The sequence below is a fragment of the Trachurus japonicus genome, chromosome 11, assembly GCF_045865225.1.
Source record: "Trachurus japonicus isolate A0001 chromosome 11, Traja_1.0".
NCBI lineage: Eukaryota > Metazoa > Chordata > Actinopteri > Carangiformes > Carangidae > Trachurus > Trachurus japonicus.
This window is the reverse complement of record NC_140917.1, coordinates 25,318,954-25,338,704: the sequence shown is the minus strand read 5'-3', so window position 1 is coordinate 25,338,704 and position 19,751 is coordinate 25,318,954. Positions and strand designations below refer to the sequence as shown.

At 41.5% G+C, this 19,751-nt stretch overlaps 1 protein-coding gene across 1 annotated transcript in view; it reads left to right on the top strand.

The window, feature by feature from the left end:
- The first annotated feature begins 11,655 nt into the window (after positions 1 to 11,655).
- The window catches only part of LOC146978924 (hippocalcin-like protein 4), a 28,131-nt gene continuing 20,035 nt past the window's right edge, over positions 11,656 to 19,751 (top strand). The window contains exon 1 of the mRNA XM_085791995.1: positions 11,656 to 11,856. The gene's annotated coding sequence lies outside the window, so the exon portion shown is untranslated. The remainder of the gene's footprint in view (positions 11,857 to 19,751) is intronic.

Sequence of the window (19,751 nt, the reverse complement as noted above, 5' to 3'; positions counted from 1 at the left end):
CCAAAGAACAACTGCTCTGCCACCTCTTTGGTTTATATACAACCACTAAAGGTGGAACACTTGAATCCCATTTACATGCACGTTTAAATTAGCCATTGTTTCCTCTTGAGACGGACAGCAAAGCAGTTCTAGAAATTTAAATTCATATATATCAGGTCACAATCTCAGAAAAACTGTTTGTATGTGAACACTATTCTGCATGGGTGAGGTAGACTATACAACTTGCCTGTCTGGAGAATATATATATATATAAATCCGGGAAAGCATTATTTGCATGTTTAAATCAAAACTGACTGTGATCAGACACACAATGCAGCTTGTGAGGACACGTCTATGTGGTCAAGCGTACTGAGTGGCATCGTTTTTTTTTTAACTGCATATAGGCTTTTGAAATAAAAAGTGTAGGCTGTGCCTTATTGAAATGTTGTGGTCATTGCAGGATCAGATGCTTTGTTGGGAATTTAGAAGAATCATGATTTGCTTAGCACTGTAGTTCTTGTGGCAGAACCCAGATGCACACAATAAGATCATCAGATTCAATTCAGAGATTTAAAAGTCCAGTGTGTAATATTTGTCAAGATTTATTGGCAAAATCTTAATATAGTACTACCAATGAATATATTTGTATAAGTGTATAATCGCTGTAAAATAAAATCGGTTTGGTTTTCATAGTCTTATAATTCTTCTTTTATATAGGGCCTTGCTTAGAGAGTGTTGCCATCTTGCGCCACCATGTTTGTATGGAATGGAAAATCCAGCCAACCAGAGAGCATGTTTCAAGAGTTTCACATTATAAACAATAGAATTATTTAATAGATAAATAACAGAATCGGAATGCTAGATGTCACTGTTTTCCCCCAATTTTACACACTGGACCTTTAATCAAATAGTGGAACATACAGTACTGGCTTAGTGGATAGTGAAAACACTGACTAGCGCCACAAAACAGGTAAACCAATGGTCGCAAAGAACCCATACTGTACCTATACCAGCAAAGGACAGGAACAGGAAGAATAGAACTACAAATAAATACCAGATGAATGAAATCAGACAAACTGGTAAGGAGTGACATAATGGGACCAAGAGATGAAGTGAAACAAGTCATAACAAACAGCAACTTTCGAAGAAGAAGTCAGTCAAAGATGATGTAGCCTATGTAAAGTTTGCTTCTCTTATTTACAGTATATGACAACATATGAGTGCTGTGATACTTTTCAACAAATTCAGTGTGTTACCAGAATAATTTTAAATAAAGTGTCTTTTAAAATGCTAAAATACATGTGAACTGAACATCTGAACCTGATCAATGTGAAGTGATATTACTCCATTTCAGAACAGATCAGTGGTATCAGGCATTTTGCATATTATGCCAGAAGAATTCATGAATAAAGAGGGGCCAAAATGGCAAGGGGAAACTAGAGGACAGGAGGAACGGAAGTGTCAGGGGGGAATCGAAAGGGATGATGGAGGAAAGAAGAGAAGGAGGGAAGAGCAGGAAGGAGGCGGCTGGAGGAGCTGTCCTTTGTGGAGTGTGGAAAGGTCAATTAGACAGTTTACAGGCCGCAATGGGGCAGAATTACACACTGAATACACATGCAACCTCAGATACACACTTAGACATAAATGGTTTGAATTTCATTAACGGGCAGCCAACTCGCCCATCAATTAGCATGAATAAGATTGTATCACCTCTTGCTGAGCGAATAGGCCTGCAGTCTACATGGTGTGATGTAGTCACGTACTGTATCTGCCCTGTCTTCCCTTATTATAACAAAAGTGGAGAAAATCTGTACAGACAAGTCTTCCTTTTTTTTCACAAATACAAATCTATTTCTGTGAAGTAATAATTGCACTTGTTTCTTGAGGACCAGCTCCGTTCTTTATGCTGAGAATAATCTTAATTCTGGTGATATAAAATAAATGCACAAAAATTAGCGGTGTTGATAAGTAGGTAAGAGAGGACTTGAGAAAAGTACAACACTGAGCAGTGTCAAAAAGAGATGAATGGCCTGATGGTGACACAGGACAGCGGAGATGAAAGAGAGAAGAGGGATGAGAGGACGAGGACAGGCTCGATGGGTTGTCTCCCGTGGCAACCCTGTGTTGCCTATGGACACACACACCCATGAATATTCATAGAAGTAAAAAGGAGAGAGGCTCATACTATATTCATGCCATTTTCAATAAAGCATATTTCAATTAGAGGCCGAGAGATTCATTTTATATCAATTAATGTGGTTTCAATAATACATTTTTAAATTAGAGGGAAAAAGAGAGGGAAGATGAGACGGGAAGAAACATTGGGAGACGGATATTTTGCTATAACACTTAGGAGGAGTAGTCGGACATTTTGTGTGAGTGTGTGTTCATTTTCATTTGAGAGTGAAATGAGAAGATTAATCTCACTCTTAGGAGAAATATTGAGCAAATTGTCATGCCAGCCGTCAGTTAGTTTAGAGCAGGTAGCTAGCACTGACTCAAAGCAAAATCGGCAAAGACGGGGAACCAGCTAGCTTTTGTTTGTTTGTTTTTACTTATGAACAGTGGCATGCACAGACTTTTTGAAGGGCAGGGGCAAAAAGAAAAAAAAGGGCAAAAACAGTGTGTCCTCGCCACTGAAGACGGCACTTCAGCACGCGTTTTTCAACAATTGAGCCGTGCACACCACTGCTAATGAAGCGTTAAAGGGACAACGAGGAGTTTCTCCATCGGCAGAACGAAAACTTCCGCGACGATAAAAAAGTCTCATGTTAAAGGAATAGTTCAACATTTTGGCAAATTGGCCCATTGCCATAATCGCTATAGTCATAGCAGTAGGTTCGTTACCTTTATTTGTCGGTGTAAGCTATTTTTAGAACGGAGGAGCGGAGCGGCGAGCTGCTCAGAGCTACGCTATGGAGGCTAAAGGAATTTCTTGGTTTCCCTCATCAAACTCATCAAATACAAAATCCAAAAACTCCAAAATGCTTTCGTGGACAAGTTGTGACCTGCACATTCACCACGCTATGAGATAATAATGGAACGTTACGAAACGGAGCCGTTTTCGAGGTAAATACAGGGTAAATACAGAGTCTGCTTGCTGAAAAACTGTCCCTGAACGCAACGTGCATCAGCGGTTTTGCACGAATTTACCTCTAAAACAGCTCCGTCTCGTAACGTTCCGTTATTATCTCATAGCGTGGTGATTGTGCAGCTCACAACTTGTCCACGACAGCCTTTTGGAGTTGTTGGATTGTGTATTTGATGAGTTTGATGAGGAAAACCAAGAAATTCCCTTAGCCTCCATAGCATAGCCCTGAGCAGCCTGCCGCTCCGCTCCTCTGTTCTAAAAATAGCTTACACCGACAATTAAAGGTAACGAACCTACTGCTATGACTATAGCGATTATGGCAATGGGCCAATTTGCCAAAATGTTGAACTATCCCTTTAATGTGGATGAATCTACGTTACCCACACTTGTTAATTGGTCCATTTTTGATAAATATATCGTTTTGTCTCTATCGTTATTTTGTTATTATTAGTGGTGGTGGAGCCGACCAGCGTTTCCTTACTTTCGGTTTTGCGGATGCTGCCCGGCGAGTCATGAGAATAACGCCGCCGAATCGCCGTTTATGGCTCCTCGTAAAGGACAACGAGGAGTTTTGGAAAAGCGAAGTGTGACCGGCGCAAGATAGACTCATATTTTCATTCATCAAGAATTAAAGTCAGAGGTTGGAAGACGATCACATACCATCGTAGTTCCAACCATAAACGGCAATTCGGCGGCGTTATTCTCATGACTCGCCTAGAAACCGAAAGTGGTGGTGGAAGCATTTCCACCACCACTAATAATAACAAAATAACCATAGAGACAAAACCCTATATTTATCGAAAATGGGCCCATTAAAGGACAATTCCAGGCGAATTCAACTCGGGGGTGTATTTTCATATCATTTTAGGTCTAAAAGAATGAATCTGAAGATTTTCAGTTTAATTGCTCCTGTTTTGCGGTAGTTGCGTCTGTCCCCGCATCGCCACAGCAGCAATGAATGGGAGTGGATGTAAGTTCCGCTGTTTACAGCCCTCAAAGCCGCAATTTTTTTCCACAGACAGCGTCAGATGGCGACTCAAACATGCACCAAGAAGTTTATTTACTTCAAGCAAGCCGACATGTTTGTAAAACTAGATCTAATTCAAAGTCTCCCAGAGTCTCGTGCGAGCCCGAAGTTGCAGTGTCGGTGTATTCAGGCGCAGTAGGAGCTACCACTTGTGTCATAAACACAGGAATATCAACTCTTTACTTGCTTCAAGTGTACATTTTTTTCCACAGACAGCGTCAGGTGGCTACTCAAACATGTGCCGAGAAGTTTTTTTTACTTGAAGCAAGTAAAGAGTTGATATTCCTGTGTTTATGACACAAACGGTAGCTTTTCCCACTGCATGTGAACACACCGCGCACGGCAACTAGGTCTCGCACTAGACTCCGGGAGACTTTGAATTAGATCTAGTTTTACAAACATGTCAGCTTGCTTGAAGTAAATAAACTTCTCGGTGCATGTTTGAGTCGCCATCTGACGCTGTCTGTGGAAAAAAAATGCGGCTTTGAGGGATGTAAACAGCCTAAACAGCGGAACTTACATCCACTCCCATTCATTGCTGCCGTGGCGATGCGGGGACAGACGCAACTACCACAAAACAGGAGCAATTAAACTGAAAATCTTCAGATTCATTCTTTTAGACCTAAAATGATATGAAAATACGCCTGGAATTGTCCTTTAACAAGTGTGGGTAGCATAGATTCATCCACATTAACGTGAGACTTTTTTTATAACCAAATAGAAACTCCTCGTTGTCCCTTTAAGCAACATAAAACATTTTAATACAACTACAGCTTTGAAAAAGCCAAGCTAGCTTTTTCCAGCTCTTTCCAGTCCTTAGGCCGAGCTAAGTGGTATTAATCATCCCATTTGACTCTCCAGGAAAACAACCATGTGCATATCCTGGAATTTCCAACCGTCCCTTTAAAGGGGAACTATGCAAGTCTGGTCGCTTTTCCGCTGTTTTGGTAACGCTCCTCTCGTCTATGTGCATTTCTTTACAACAAAGCCACGAAAAAGCAATCCATGGAGCCGTGGATAACATTATAACATGTAACAACAACAACAACAACAACAAAGATGTTATGACGTGTGTATTTGTGTAGTCTTAACCGTCATAAACAAAAGATGTTTGTGTTGCGGTGCGCAGAGACAAGAGCTGGGACACTGGGGCAGCGACCGAGTAACTACACTGATGAGGTGGACACCAGGTGGAAGGCAGAGAGCCTCCATTCTCACTCCAAACAAGTTACAAGTCATATAGTTAACTATCACAATTAGTCTGGAGCTTTTTAATTAAGGTGAAAATTTAGCATAGCCATAGGAGAAATCCTGCTCAGTGCATCCTCTATGATTGCAGCCCAGCTACCTCCCATATTGCTGTGTAATAATTCTATATATCCACGTTTTATCTGGTTATCTCTTTCAGAGTGACTGGTGCTTACCTTGGATTGAAGGACACACACACCTTAGAATACATTAAGTGTGTGTTGCAGTGGTCCTACAGGGTGATGGATGATTAGCTTGTGCAAAGGCCATGCCACACCCATCGAGAGACCCCAGCTGACCTTGACTATACACATTGTATCACATCACCTTTCTGTCATTCCTAAATCCCCCCCTGTTTCGGGGATGTTTTCCTAATAGCCTATTTCTTACAGTAACTCCTACAACACTTTATAGGCCAAAATGTGAGGCAAATACACCTACTAACACATTTACTGAGTTTGAGGACTGTGTGTTTTTAAATTTGTGACTTTTTTCACAAACTGTGAAATGAGAATTACAAATATCATTGTTATATAAGTTTTATTTAAGAGCACAAAAGACTGATAAACAGTAGGCTACATAAATGGCGTCAAAATACAAAAATAACAAACTCATAGAAACTAAGCTATAAGTGAATGGTTGAATGACAGCAACAACAGAGTGTAGCATAAAGTAAATCAATACACACTCAGCTGAAACCATTATATAACCACGCTGGATCTTATCATTGAAAATTTTTCATGCATTGTCAAAATCTAGGTCTACCTCAAGGTTCCCTGAGGCTCAGACATGTTTCAAACAAGCACAGATTCAACATTAGTACACCTTATCATGCTCCTTAATGTTCATTCTGCGCTGAAAGGATCAGGGCGCTAACGGGGGCCCGGCCGCTCATTATTTACCCACTGAGCAGGTTCATTCAGAGCTCCTGTCTAAAACGATTTTTCAGTGTCACTGTGAGCCCGTCCACATGGATATGGGTTTAAGTGAATCTGCATATATCTTTTATCGTTTTGGCGTTTCATCTAGACAAAAAACAGTGTTTTTTTGGTCTTGGTCTGGGGGGTGGGGGGTTATTTTTTGGAAACGGGTCCCAGAGTGGAAAAATCTCAAAACGCTGCCCCAGCATTTTCATGTAAAACACTGTCGTGGAAATTCTCTGTTGCTGGTGAAGAATGAAATAGAGACTTGCCGGCCGACATGTGTTTATTTCCTTGCAAGAAAAGGTCAATTCATATCCGAGTGATGGTAAAGAAAAGACCAAGATAATGGGGAGACCTAAACATTTATACTTGAGGAACGCCCCCTCAGGTATATTCCACACCCCTTTGTCTGCTGCAGGGGTCAGCCCCCTACTCAGGATATCTTTTCAGGTGTTGGCACCGACATCCTGGAGTGTGATTAAGTGGTCTAATCAATGCACTTTAAAATACAAAAGGGTTTGAGTATATCATGAGGAAATGAGAGCTTAGGTGTCTCTGAAACTTGAAATGCAATTACAAGGTCTAGACATTAGAATAGGCTACACAAATGGGTAACAAACAAGGGAGTTCTGATACCTTGGAGGGGAAAGCAGGGGGTAGGGATGTCACAAGTGATTAAAACAAAGGAATATTCAAATTTACCATTACAACACCCAAAAGGAATCTTTTGTGACACGATGATGTCATACCTTAACTGCTCTCACCTGTAACCTGAGCCACACCGCTACTGTAGATGTAGCTATACAGTCTATGGACATAATAATAACAACTGCTGACTACTGTCGGCTCCCTCCATTAAAGCAGAAGTAAGCGGACTGTTTGTGTATTAAAATCCAGAGTCCCCCATTTGGGGGACTTGAAGACATGCATAACAATAACAGAGCCCCCAGTGCACTGATTATGAAAGGATATGGTCATATTATATGTCAAATTAAACAGCAGAAGCTGGGCTACAACGTGTAAAAACCATGTTTATATGACCCAAACACAGCCCAAACACTACTCAAACAAACAACTAGACATCAAACTTCATAAAGCACCTCTGTGTGGACCCAGTCGCCACATTTCTGGCTCGTATACTACTGTACATTATGCAAAACACATCAGCGACCTCTCATCTGAACGTAAACACTGGGGCGTCCCTCAACAACCGCGGCTAACACAGCAGCTAGCAGCAGCACGGCAGAGGGAGAAGACAACAACCAGCAAAGTCGAGCAAACACAAACGCTGCGTGGCCAAAACATGGCCGTACATTACCTTTGCTGTTTTGCCGTGAAAAGGTTGTGTTATGGGTAAATCCACAATATTTCCAGTTGAACTCTGCCTAGTGTTTACATCTGAATCAGCCGGGCCGAAACCCGACGGCTCTAGGACCCTGCACGGAGCCTGACGGAGCGCATACAACCCCACGTTGGCCTGCACGTGGATCTGCTGATCTGATTGGTTCATGGCTGTCACATGGCTGCCAGTGCGGCCAATCACATCGACCTGGGTCTAGCGTCATTCCTCTCTCTCTATTGGTTAAAATGAGCCGCCACTCACTCGAATCGACCACTCCGCTGCGATAGAGATAGAGGCTGAAAGAGATAGAGGCTGAAAGCCAAACCCCCCCAAATAAGCTGCTCTGAGCAGCAGGACGCAGAGACACTGAATCCACTATGTTAGTTATTTCCAATCGGTTCCAGTAGATTTATTTTCAGTTAGTTTATCCAAATTGTGTGAAAATAAAGATTAAACAATAGTTTATAGTAGCAGGTGGTTCCAAGCTGTGCCAAAAATGGACATTTTGGAAAGTTCGCCTGGATATTTTGTAGTAAAATCTCAATAATTTTGTCCTGCTTCAATTAATCAGAATCAACCACTGCAGAGACAATGTTCACATGTTGTACAATGATTTTATAGAGAGTTTGAGCTTCATCAGCATTATTCTAAAGGGCACTCATCAAAAATATGACTTTTTTTTAGGCGAATATTAATTTTATTAATTTTTTTTCTGTGTGTCATCTTCATTTACTCTTCACCAGTAACAGATATACTGAAATTTACACATCTCAGCAATTCCTCATTTTTTTCCCTTTACTATGACACCAAAAGTATTCAAATAGACCTTTTGGTTGCAGAGATATACTCATTTTATTATGGATATGCAATTTTCGAGAAAAGGCCTAAAAAATAGGCTTGAATTCTAATAGTTATATCTTCAGACAGCAATCACTTACATATGGCGCATTTCCATTAGCGCGCTTCGGCTCGGCATGGCACGGCTCGGCGCGCTATTTGCGTGTTTCCACTAGCACGCAGTACCTTCAACCAGGTACACTTTTGGTATCACCTCAGCCCTGGTTCCAAGCGAGCCGAAGCGTTACTAAAACGTGACGTCAGCCGACTGCCTTCCACTGATTGGCCGATGAGTGTCGTCACTGGAAGCGACGACCGACAACAGAAATGTTCCTGCTGAAGCCTGTTATTACCAGAGAATTTCTAATATTGGGACTGGCTCTGTTAGTACGTGACTTTATTAAGTTTTAATATTTTTTCATGCGAGAAAGTAACTGTTTAGATCCCCATGTGCGGTTAGTTTATCCAAACGACGGCTGTTTAGAAGTTTGCCCCGATGTTTTTCGGAGAAGTGAAGCTCCAGGTCCGAGCAGCGACCGCGACATCACAGAGGCAGCAGCCCGGCTCCTGACGTGCTCCGCCGGCCAGCCTACGGTCGTCACCCCGAGGAGAAAACGACCGCTAATTAACTTACCCGATGGCTTTTAGAGGTTTACCACCGGCTGGTTAAACTCTTAAATGTTGGTCTCATTGATGAAATCTAACAATTGTGGCTGTAGCAGCAGTTTGTTTGTGGTTAGAAAGAAGAGCAGCACTGCCTTGGGGTCTGTACGCACAGAAAACACCACATTTACATCAATAAATAAATGTTTTACAATGAACCAGGCCGATCTCAGAGCTGGCAAGACTCTCCGGTAAGGCATATTGAACGGTTAAATGCCGTTAACGGGACGAGAGCAGTCAAAACGGCGGATTAAAGCTAGCTACAGCGAGGGTAGGTTCACTTCCTGTTTACAAAGTAAAAGCACAAATTCTATCGTAATGGCTTTCCTTATGATAAAAGGCAACGGGTATTTTATTTTGTGAAAATAACCGGAAGTGCGTTGCTCACTACGGCTAGCTTTAGTAACGCCGACTTCGTCGAAACAAAATTGTAAACAGCTGGTATTTTGTCAGATTTTCAACACGTTGGGGATCTAAACGACTACTTTCTCGCCTGAAAATGATTCAAATGTTGCTAAAGTTATATATTTACAGAGTTTAGAGCGTTGCTCGGCGCTGTGTAAATGACGTCACGGCGGCACTAGTGATACTCAGTTGTAATGGAAACACAACCAAACCGAGCCGAGCCGTGCCGAGCCGAGCCGTATCGAGCCGAGCCGTGCTAGTGGAAATGCGCCAATAGAGTGTTTGGTCTGAAACATGAGAAAACTTTCCTTGTATCCTACAACCTTTATCCAATGAGGAGAGAGAACGGCATAAAGGGGCGGTCCTCTCTGTGTGTGCAGCCAAGGGATGCGCGTGAATGTGGTGATGTAGGGACGAGGGCGGGGACTGCTAACTCATCTGCTGACAGGAAGTTATCCAAAACGACCAGATCGCTTACTTCTGCTTTAAATCATCATCGGTCATCAAATTTGCACTGACACGACTCCCAGTCAACATTTAGTCGACTTATAATGTTTGGAGCTTGAATAGCCTACAGCGGGCAAGCTCCACACAGGCCTGGCATAGCCTATGTACTACAGCGTTTTGAGTTGTTTTCAGTGGGTCTGTGTGTACACAGATATTTCTGGAAACCATGGAGATTTTTTTCAAAACGAGCATGAAAAGGTCATTTTGGGTGAAGCTCTGTTTCCAGGTGGACAAAGGTCTGTCTTTGCTAAACAGATGTTTGTTTGTCTCCCTGTCAGCCTACATAAAGCCCACTTCCTGGCAATATCTGTCATGTAAATGGCCGGTACATCAAAGCACTTGAGTCAAAGACTGAACTCAGGTCTGAGGTAAACTGTGAGTCCTCCAGGCTGAAGAACAAGCTGGGAATGGGAGAAGTTATTTTACACTTATGGGCGATTCCACCAAAAGAGTGCCATTTCTGTCCCCAGCATATTAAATGTATAAAAACATGTAATAATATAATATAAATTGCATTTAATTAATAAACAAAGCACCATACACATGAATCACTGTAGAAATTAAAGATATATAATTTTTAATTACTATAAAAAGGCTTTCAAAGCACTGAAACATAGCCTTTGTTGCATGTCCCCAGAGCCAAACGCTATAGTTTACCACAATGCATTATGAATAAAATCCTTCTAAAATCTCATTTTTTTTGCATATTAGTGTGACTTTATATTATATCTACACTTATATAACATTTTTTAAATTAAAACCTAATTATATTTTGGTTAAAATTCACATTTTAGTCCCGTCCCCAGGTTTTCACTCAGTGCTGTTACCCGAACACATTCTACACTCTAAAAGTTTTGGAACATTCCACCAGTGACATGTTCTGCTGGAAGTGACATCATTTAGGTCTTTTGAAAGTCATGGGAAGACCAACATTAAATTCTGTAATTTATTTTTCCTGAAATTGAATGATATTGTAGCTATGTCAGGGTCCGTCACTCTTAAAACTCATTCCTGTTACCTAAATTATCTCTAGACAGTGTTTGTTGATATCAAAAGTAAAATATTCAGTTAAATCCTCAGAATGTGCTCTGTGTGCTCAAGCTATTAGTATAGATGCTATTTGGCTAGATTTCACACAATTGCTGATTTTATGCTAAAAACTCATTGCTGTTACCCTCATTGCTGTTACTTTTTCTTCAAAAATGCAATGATAAAAGCAGCAATAAATTAAATAAAGTAGCCTGAGATTGACCAGTACTCATTTTGAATGAGTAAATGTGTATATTAAAAAATTCTATACTGAAATGGAATGAAAAATGAAGTTTAATTTTTAAGAGTTACAATGAGCAAATGGCACTCTTTTGGCGGAATGACCCTTATCATTATATTCTTGTGTTTTGACTGGTCCTGTTTGACTTTCTCTTTAGCTTCAGTCTCTCTCTCTCTCTCTCTCTCTCTCTCTCTCTCTACGGAGAGGACGCGAGGGCGCGCGCACGGTCTGAGCTCGCGTCTCAGCCTTTTTTTTTTTTTTCCCATTATTGACAAGCCGCTCCGTCGAATCAGATGAACAGGATCCACCTTTAAACGTCGCCCTGGCTAATCGGCGCGCGAGGGAGGCGACCTTCATGCAAATGTGTTGGCAAGGGAGACGCAGCGGTTCATTCATCTTCTCCCAGAGAGAGAGGTGAGTTAACACGAAGGTTATTTTACATGAGGGAGGGACTGTTGTGGAGCAAAAACATTACCCTGTCAATAACCGGGGGGAGCAGAAGCAAAGAAGAGCTTTTTGATTTCCAGCTGAAAAGGAACATTTTTTCCATCTAAACATTACAAGGTAAGTGGAGGACATTTTTATTTATTTATTTATTTTTGTAAACGGTCTCTCATCGTCATGTTAATGTGTGCAGGCTTTGGTAAAAATGTGTCCGATGTGCTCTTTACTTGCTAACTTGCAAAAGCAATAGGTGATGAGAGAGGAAGTCATGGGCATTATTTAGCTGGGCTAATTATCCAAGTTGCTGCACCAGGACGGAGAGGGAACTCTACCCTTAACCCTGTCAGTGTTTGCACTGTGCAATAGAAACCAGTTAAATCAAGGTCTTCAATTACACTGAACCGTCTTAGTAAACAGTTACACTGGCTCCAGTCCCTTGCTCAAGGACACTCAGGCTTGTAGAGGCAATTGAACCATTGTTCCCCATTGAAAAGACAAGAGACACTTTGCTGTGGCGGAAAACATTACCATGCTGATTAATGTGCATGTGTGTGTTAAATTGAATGGGTCGTTCTTATGCAGACTGTTTCATAATATAGCCTGTGCTGGTGGGATGATTCCACTGTGAGGAGTCTGATGTGAAAATGCAGCCTGGAAAAGTCAGAGGATGTCCTTCATGCTCTGGCAGCAATTAATGGTTGAACAAAATAAGGCGACCCGTGTGTCGCACCGCTGAAACTGGACTCTGGCTGTGTTTTGCACATGCAGGGCATAAATAAGCACGGCGTAATCACTGAAATTAAACCATTTACTCGCAACTATAAGGTTTGATTGACCTGATTTGCTTTGTGCTGCAACTACATAATCCACATCCTGAGTTTCTCCACATGTTTGCAAAAGAAACCTACAGTATACAGTAGCTCTGTTCTGCCTGCAGAGTCTTTTTGTGAGTGAAGAGAAAGCTGATGGCCAGACAAGCGGTTTAGTTTTATCGGTAATAATCCTGCCGTGGATGACACCAGGACCTGCATGATCAATAGCAGCAGCTTCCAATGTGTGCCGTGTGTGAGCCCGTTCACATTACCGGTGGCCTTCATGCGCCTGTGCATCAAAGGGTCATATCAGATGAATTATTGCAACTGGCTCTGTGTGTTATGCGTATTTGTATAACGGGTCTGCGTGTGATCAGTTCATATGTTTGTCTTCAAATACAGGACAGAGTCATAAAAACACTGTTCAATGAAAATGGTAAGACACACAACAAATGCAAATGCACACATGTGATGTGCACATCCATGACAGACAGCTGGTGGCAGTGACAGCTCAGTCTGGCTCTGTAGCCCTTTGGCAGCTGGCCTTTAACTGAACAGGAGCGGGTCTTTAGTGCATGATGGGCATCAGGACCGAAGGGCACGCATTTTATACCCTGTCACATTTTTTACGCAAAGTGTATATTGACTTCAAGTGATGGGCAAAACATACCACAATAAGATGCTGCAGTCAGCAGTGTGATTGGCTGTTGCAGCAAAGAAAAAATATACAAAAATGTTGTTGCTTTACTTCCGCTGCACCCTCACTGTGCCGCTCTCCACAGGCTGTATACAGATCTCAAGAGTCAGGCTGTCTCAAGTGGGTTTTGAGCATCCCATAAGAGAGCTATTACAGAGGCACAAATCAAATCCATTTCCCTACTTTTCCGCTATAGAGATTCTCTGGAGCATCACATTAATATAAATGCTTTACCTGCAAATCCCCACTCAAATCCCCAGTCATTGTTTTTAGCATACACACTGCAGATTTATTCACATGCTGTATAAATAGTTGAGATTGCCTTTTATATTAGATGAAATAAATGCATCATGTGTTTCTCAGCATTAAAAACATGAATACTTTTGATTTTGTTGTTGTTTAGCTGCAGCATGGGCTTTTAAATCTGTTTAGATTTTTCTAGTAAAGGTTTGGAGTGGGGGATCTGTGGAAAATCTATTTTGAGTCAGGGTCAGAATTGCATTAGTCATCCATAATGTCTTTCTGAAAGTCTGCTCTGATGTTTCGTCTTTCTTTGCCCACTGGCTGCGACTCCACTGTCTGGGATCTCAGTGGGTGACCATAGCGCTTGCTCTGCTCAGGCGGAGAACTGGTGCTATAGTCTCTTGACACTGGCTGCAGTGGTGTGGCTATACAGTAGCTAATAAACAGTTAACAATGAGCAGCTGCAGCAGTGAATGCTCTTTAGTATCGAAGCATCTAATACCACCTTTTAATTACGTGATCTGTATGATTCATCTAAAAAGTAGATCATACTGACGTAAGATCGATAGGCTATATAAGACCACCTGATTCCCCTCCTATATTAAAGCTATTGTTGATTTATATTTGGAAAATTGATTTTGCCACAAAATTTCTCTCTCTCACTTATATGTGAGAGTGTTTTCTCATTGACCTACACAGTTAAAGGGATGGTTCAACATTTTTGCAAATTGGCCCATTGCCAATTATTTGTCTGTGCAAGCTATTTTTAGAACAGCAGAGCAGAGCCACCAGCTGCTCAGAGCTACGCTACGGAGACAAATGGAATTTCTTGGTTTCCTCATCAAACTCATCAAATACACAATCCAACAACTCCTAAACACTCTCATGGACAAGTTATGACCTGCACATTCACCACACTATGAGATAACAACAAACGTTAAAAGAGAGATGTTTTCGTAGTAAATTCATGCAAAACGTCTGATGTGCGTTCCCGTCGGGAGCAGTTTTTCAGCAAGCAGTCTCTGCTTTTGCCTCGAAAACAACTGTCTCATAACGTTCTATGTGCAAAAATGTTGAACTATACCTTTAACACGGGCTCACCATTGCTCCTTTCTCCATATAATTTTAAACTAATACACAGTCACTGTATATTCTCAATAAATTCTTCTGGGGTTTGAAAACCTGCTACTCAGGGGTTTATATTGTTAAACTTTAGAGCTTCTACAGCACACTGTGTACTCGGTCTTTGTGGTGATCATGGGCAACAACATATACAAACGCCCTGTTGTTTACAATAAGAGGTGGAGAGAAGCTACAATTACACATAATAGCTGACTGACAGATCACTGGATGGTTAAACACATGATTATAACCACTTCCTCTATCTACTCTGGAAAGACCTATTGATCCACAATCTGTGGAGTACAATAATATCAGCTTGGAGCAACATGTTGCACTACAATTTCCTGCCTGTCTGTGTCTGTGTATGTGTGTGTCTGTGTTTTCCCGGACTCTTCTTTTTTTTTTGACCCTGACAGCAGTAGATGAATGACACCCCACCCCCCACTTTCGTGCATCTCTTTCGCTCTCTACCTTTATATCACTTACATTTTGTTGTAAGCCTGTCACCAGGTGAACTGTGCATCTGTCTCACGCATCACCGCATCATTGTGCGCGTGTGCTTACATGTGCGTGTGTATTTGTGGTATTGTGTGTGCGTCTCTTGATGTGTCTCTTTTGACTGATCGATTCATCCATTACTGTCTCATGCTTTATTACCCAAGGATGTTTATGATGGAATGTAAAAATGTGTGTGTGTGTGTGTGTGTGTGTGTGTGTGTGTGTCTGAGAAACACTACCAGCTCCTCTGAGTTCATGGTCAGCCTGATGGTGGCTGAGCAGCAACAAAGGCACGTTGAGTGAGGCAGTTTGGCATACTTGACGTTTAACTAATGAACACCAACATTTTTCAATGGACATCATTGACATTGAGTTTTTTTTTTTCCACTGTCTTGACAGGTAGAATACAGTACAATGGCCATGTAACCCACACTAGAAACTGTGGTGTGTAAGTAAGAATGAGAAATTTGGTATCCGTAGATCATGTAGAAAAAAAAAAAGATCTGCGTGGCTTCTCTAGATGAACGTTTTTTGATCTACTTCTGGTCTGTAATCACCGTTTCCTCCCACAGTTCAAAAATATACAGCCCGGTGAGCCTGGATTTAAAATGGATCAGAGGTGTGAATATGAGTGTGAACGTGTTTTTCTTTCTATATCGTTAAGTGTCAACCTGGTGAGGCGATAGAATAACAATCTGTTTTGATACACCCTGCTTCTGGCCCAGTGCATGCTGGGTCGTACCTCAGCCTTTGTTATTCTCGTCTCCGTGGGTTTTTCTGTGGCCTTAAAGAGGGAGTGAGTAATTCTTCTCTTGTACTATTTGAGAAATTCTGTGAATGTCAGTGCAGCTCTGGTTTTGTAAACGCAAAATTAACTAAAGCTAAAGTATTCTAGCCGCTCTCGCTGTGCACAGGTCAACAGAAGAAGGGGAGATTGGTGGAGGGAGGGGTGGGGGGGTATTGAGAGTGACAGACGAGAACATGCAGCAATTTTATCAGAGGAAGAAGAAGGAGCCAGACTGTGTGGAGTCCTGGGGACTGCAGATGAGAGATCAACTGTGAATTCAGGCAAGTGCATTGAAAGACGATCCACCACCGGTGATGTGACAGCTTATATTCCACAAAATAATTACACTGTCATGAAGGAGGGATGGCTGAAGAGCTGAAGAGGTCAGAAGAACACACATTGAAAAAGAAACGCCATCATGAGACAAAGACAAGGAGCTTCTGGACCACAAAGTGGGTCTCAGTGGAACAGGTGGAAAGACCTCTGAGTGTTGAAAGACATTTTACATGGATGTGGAGAAGGCATATGATTCCTGCACTTTTTTGTTTTTGATGAGTCATTTTAACTGCAGTGGGAAACAGCTCATGCTGCAGGAACGGTATGATGTAAAATATCAGTGGTTTTGAACCCCTTGCCTTTTCAACTCGTGGTGTGTGTGTGTACCTTGAAACCCGAAACCAGCCCGTTATTGATGGAGGATGCTCTGTTTCTGCTGTGCATCACTAGGCCAGTAGATTATTGTTGGTTTGTCCCATTTGCAAATGGTATTGCTCATGATAGCAAAGCCTGATTGGTTCGTTAGTAGGCCTGTCACAATTATTACATAATTGCCTGATTGCAATTGAGCTGACCGCAGTTATTTTGCCTAGTCGTTAAAATGGTTTCCATTCATCTGTATGAAAACAGCTGAATGAAACTTAACAGAAGTGTAATTTTCATCACTATTTCCTTGTCGTTGTCCACCATTTGTGGTTTGACTGGTGCTATTTTAGGGTGTTTTCGCACATACACTGGTTAGGTCGACCCAACTGAAGTTTGGGCCCAAGTGAGGTCCGCTTGGGTCAGTGTGAACACAGCGATCACCCTCAAGTTCTCACCAAATGGGCCGTACCGAGACCCACCTGAGGAGGTGGTCTCAGTACGGCAAACTCTGAACTCTGGTGCAGTCTGCTGCTGGTGTGAAAGCGTCGGGACCTCGGGCCAACCTACCTGCCTGGTGTACTTCACAAGTTTGCACCACACAGGCTCCCGTAGTCAGCTGCGCTGAGTACAAACTGCATCGTTTGATGACGGTGATACAAGCAAACGACATAGAAAACAGTTATCAGTGCCAGCAACAACCCGCGTAGATGTTGTCTCTCCATTTTTGCAGGCTTTTCTGTTTACTTTTCCGTTTCAACTCGTCTCTCCCGGGAGGTAACCATGGAAACATGATGCTCTTGAACGGGTCCCCCAGAAAAGAGATTGACCAATGACAGCACTGTTTCTGACATGTGGTTTTTAGTGTGGCATTTGGTCCAAAGTGAAGAAATTATGTGTCAACGCAAGGGACCAAGCTGAAAAATGAAGCAATGTATCAATTTTCACCTGGTGCGCACTTTAGTGTGCACCAGAGTGTGCATCATTGATTTAGTTGCAAAGGTAATAAATGGCTCTTCTTCTTCATAAGGTGTCTGTGTATAATCAAACTATGTTTAGGCTTATACTATAATAGTGGCATAAAATGATTAGGAAAAGACAATTAAATGATTAATCACAATTATTTAAATGTCATGATTGACGGCCCTATTCGTGAGTAGCAAGGTACCAGTGTCAGCATTGTTAAGTTTCTTTAGACATGCTTACTTTCTCATTTGCCAAGACTTACTGTTGCAGATCATGTTTCTATCATACACACACACACACACATACACACATTCAAAAATGTCAGTGTCAGTTTTGGGTTCAGTATCTTTCCCAAGGACACTTACACATGTGGACCGAAGAAGCCTGAGATGGAACCAGCTGACCTTCTGATTAGTGGACATCTCGCTCCGCCTCCTGAGCCACAGCCGCCAACACTGGCAATCTACTGAGTGTCATAACAGTTGCTAGTTAATCCATGGCCACTTGGCGCATTGTTGGCTGCACATGTAGGCTCATTTGAATGGGAACTAGGTTGTAGCTTGTTATCTGCCTTACTACAGTAGAAATTAGGTGATGTTTGATGATGTCATAAGGATGTTATGAGTTATGGAAGCAGAAAGGTCGACTCTGTGAATATATTTTAATGTCTTGTCTCAACACAAACATAATGAAGTTAATCAAATCCTAATGTCAACCATATAATTTACCATCTTATATTGCAAACAATATGAATAGTATATTTATACTGAAACAACTGATATGATATGACTTTGCCCATAGGTGTGAATGTGAGTGTGTGAGTGTTTGTGTGTGTTGTTTGTCTCTATATGTCAGCCCTGTGATAGAAGTGGGATCTGTCCAGGTTGTACCCCGCCCTCAGCCTATGTCAGCTGATTGGCTTTGAATATTAAAGGAGGCCTTCCTCCAGATTCCCTCCCTACCTCGCTTTTACTCACCCTGCGTTTGACATGGATACTATTGATCGTGACCTCATCCGTCACAACAGAATCAATTGTGCATAATGAGATAATAGATGACTGTGTTGTTGGCATGAGTTACGTAAGACAAGTCTTGCTCAGCTGTAGCTGTTTTAAAGAGGAACTATGCAAGCCTGGTCGCTTTTCCACTGTTTTGCTAACCCTCCTCCTGGCCATGTGCATTTGTTTACAACAAAGCCTGCGAGAAATCAATCAATAAAGTGGTAAATAACATACAATGTTACGACTTGATATTTGTATAGTTTAATCTGTTATAAACAAGAGATTCGGGGTACGGGGGCGCAGGGCCGTAGCCAGCGTTTAGAAATTGAATTCAATTCAATTATATAAAGTAGACTTTTTATTGTTATTATTATAGACCCATTAGTTATGAAAGGAGGCTGCTTGAGCTTTATATCGCTGACTATCAGGACAGAAATGTCCTGCAGTTTTCAGCCTTTTATGATTATTTTTAGCCTACCGTTAACATCAGGTATTGTTCCCTCTCCATAAAATATAGTGCATTGAAAAAGTATTTGCCCCATTCTGGATTTCTTACTTTCTTGCAAATTTGTCACACTTAAATGTTCATTTTATATATATATTTTTTAATAGTATTTTGGTAGGGAAGCCATCTAGGGAAGTTCTAAGCTTAGCTTTCTCCATTAGTGGATAAAGGATCTCACCGTGGTTCACTGGAGTTCCAAAGCTTTAGAAATGTCTTTATAACACTTTCCAGACTGGTAGATGTCAATTATTTGTTTTTTCATCTGTTCTTGAATTTCTTTAGATGATGTGTTGCTGTTTGAGATCCCTCAGCCTAGACTACAAAAAATCACTACTCATCTATTTCACATACTGGGCTGCCACACATGTTAATAGATCACATCACATTTGAAAAAATGATTGCTTCTCTGAATAACAACAGTAACCATTTCAATAAAACCTGGTCCACATTCGCCAACAAACTCACCTCTGCATTTGGCTGACTTCCTTACTTAAACATGTTTTCCCACTTCCAACCCCGACCAGCTGAAACTTTTTACTTTTGTAGCTAATCATTCATTTAAGCAATCATCCACATCCTGCACAAACGCACACACACTCACGCACAAACACATACATACCATTACGACTTTTCTTTTGTAAAAAAAAAAGAAAAAAGAAATGTCCTGTGGTTTTCAGCCTTCTATGATTATATTTAGCCTATCGTTTACAGCTGACAACATCAGGTATTGTGCCCTCTACATTAA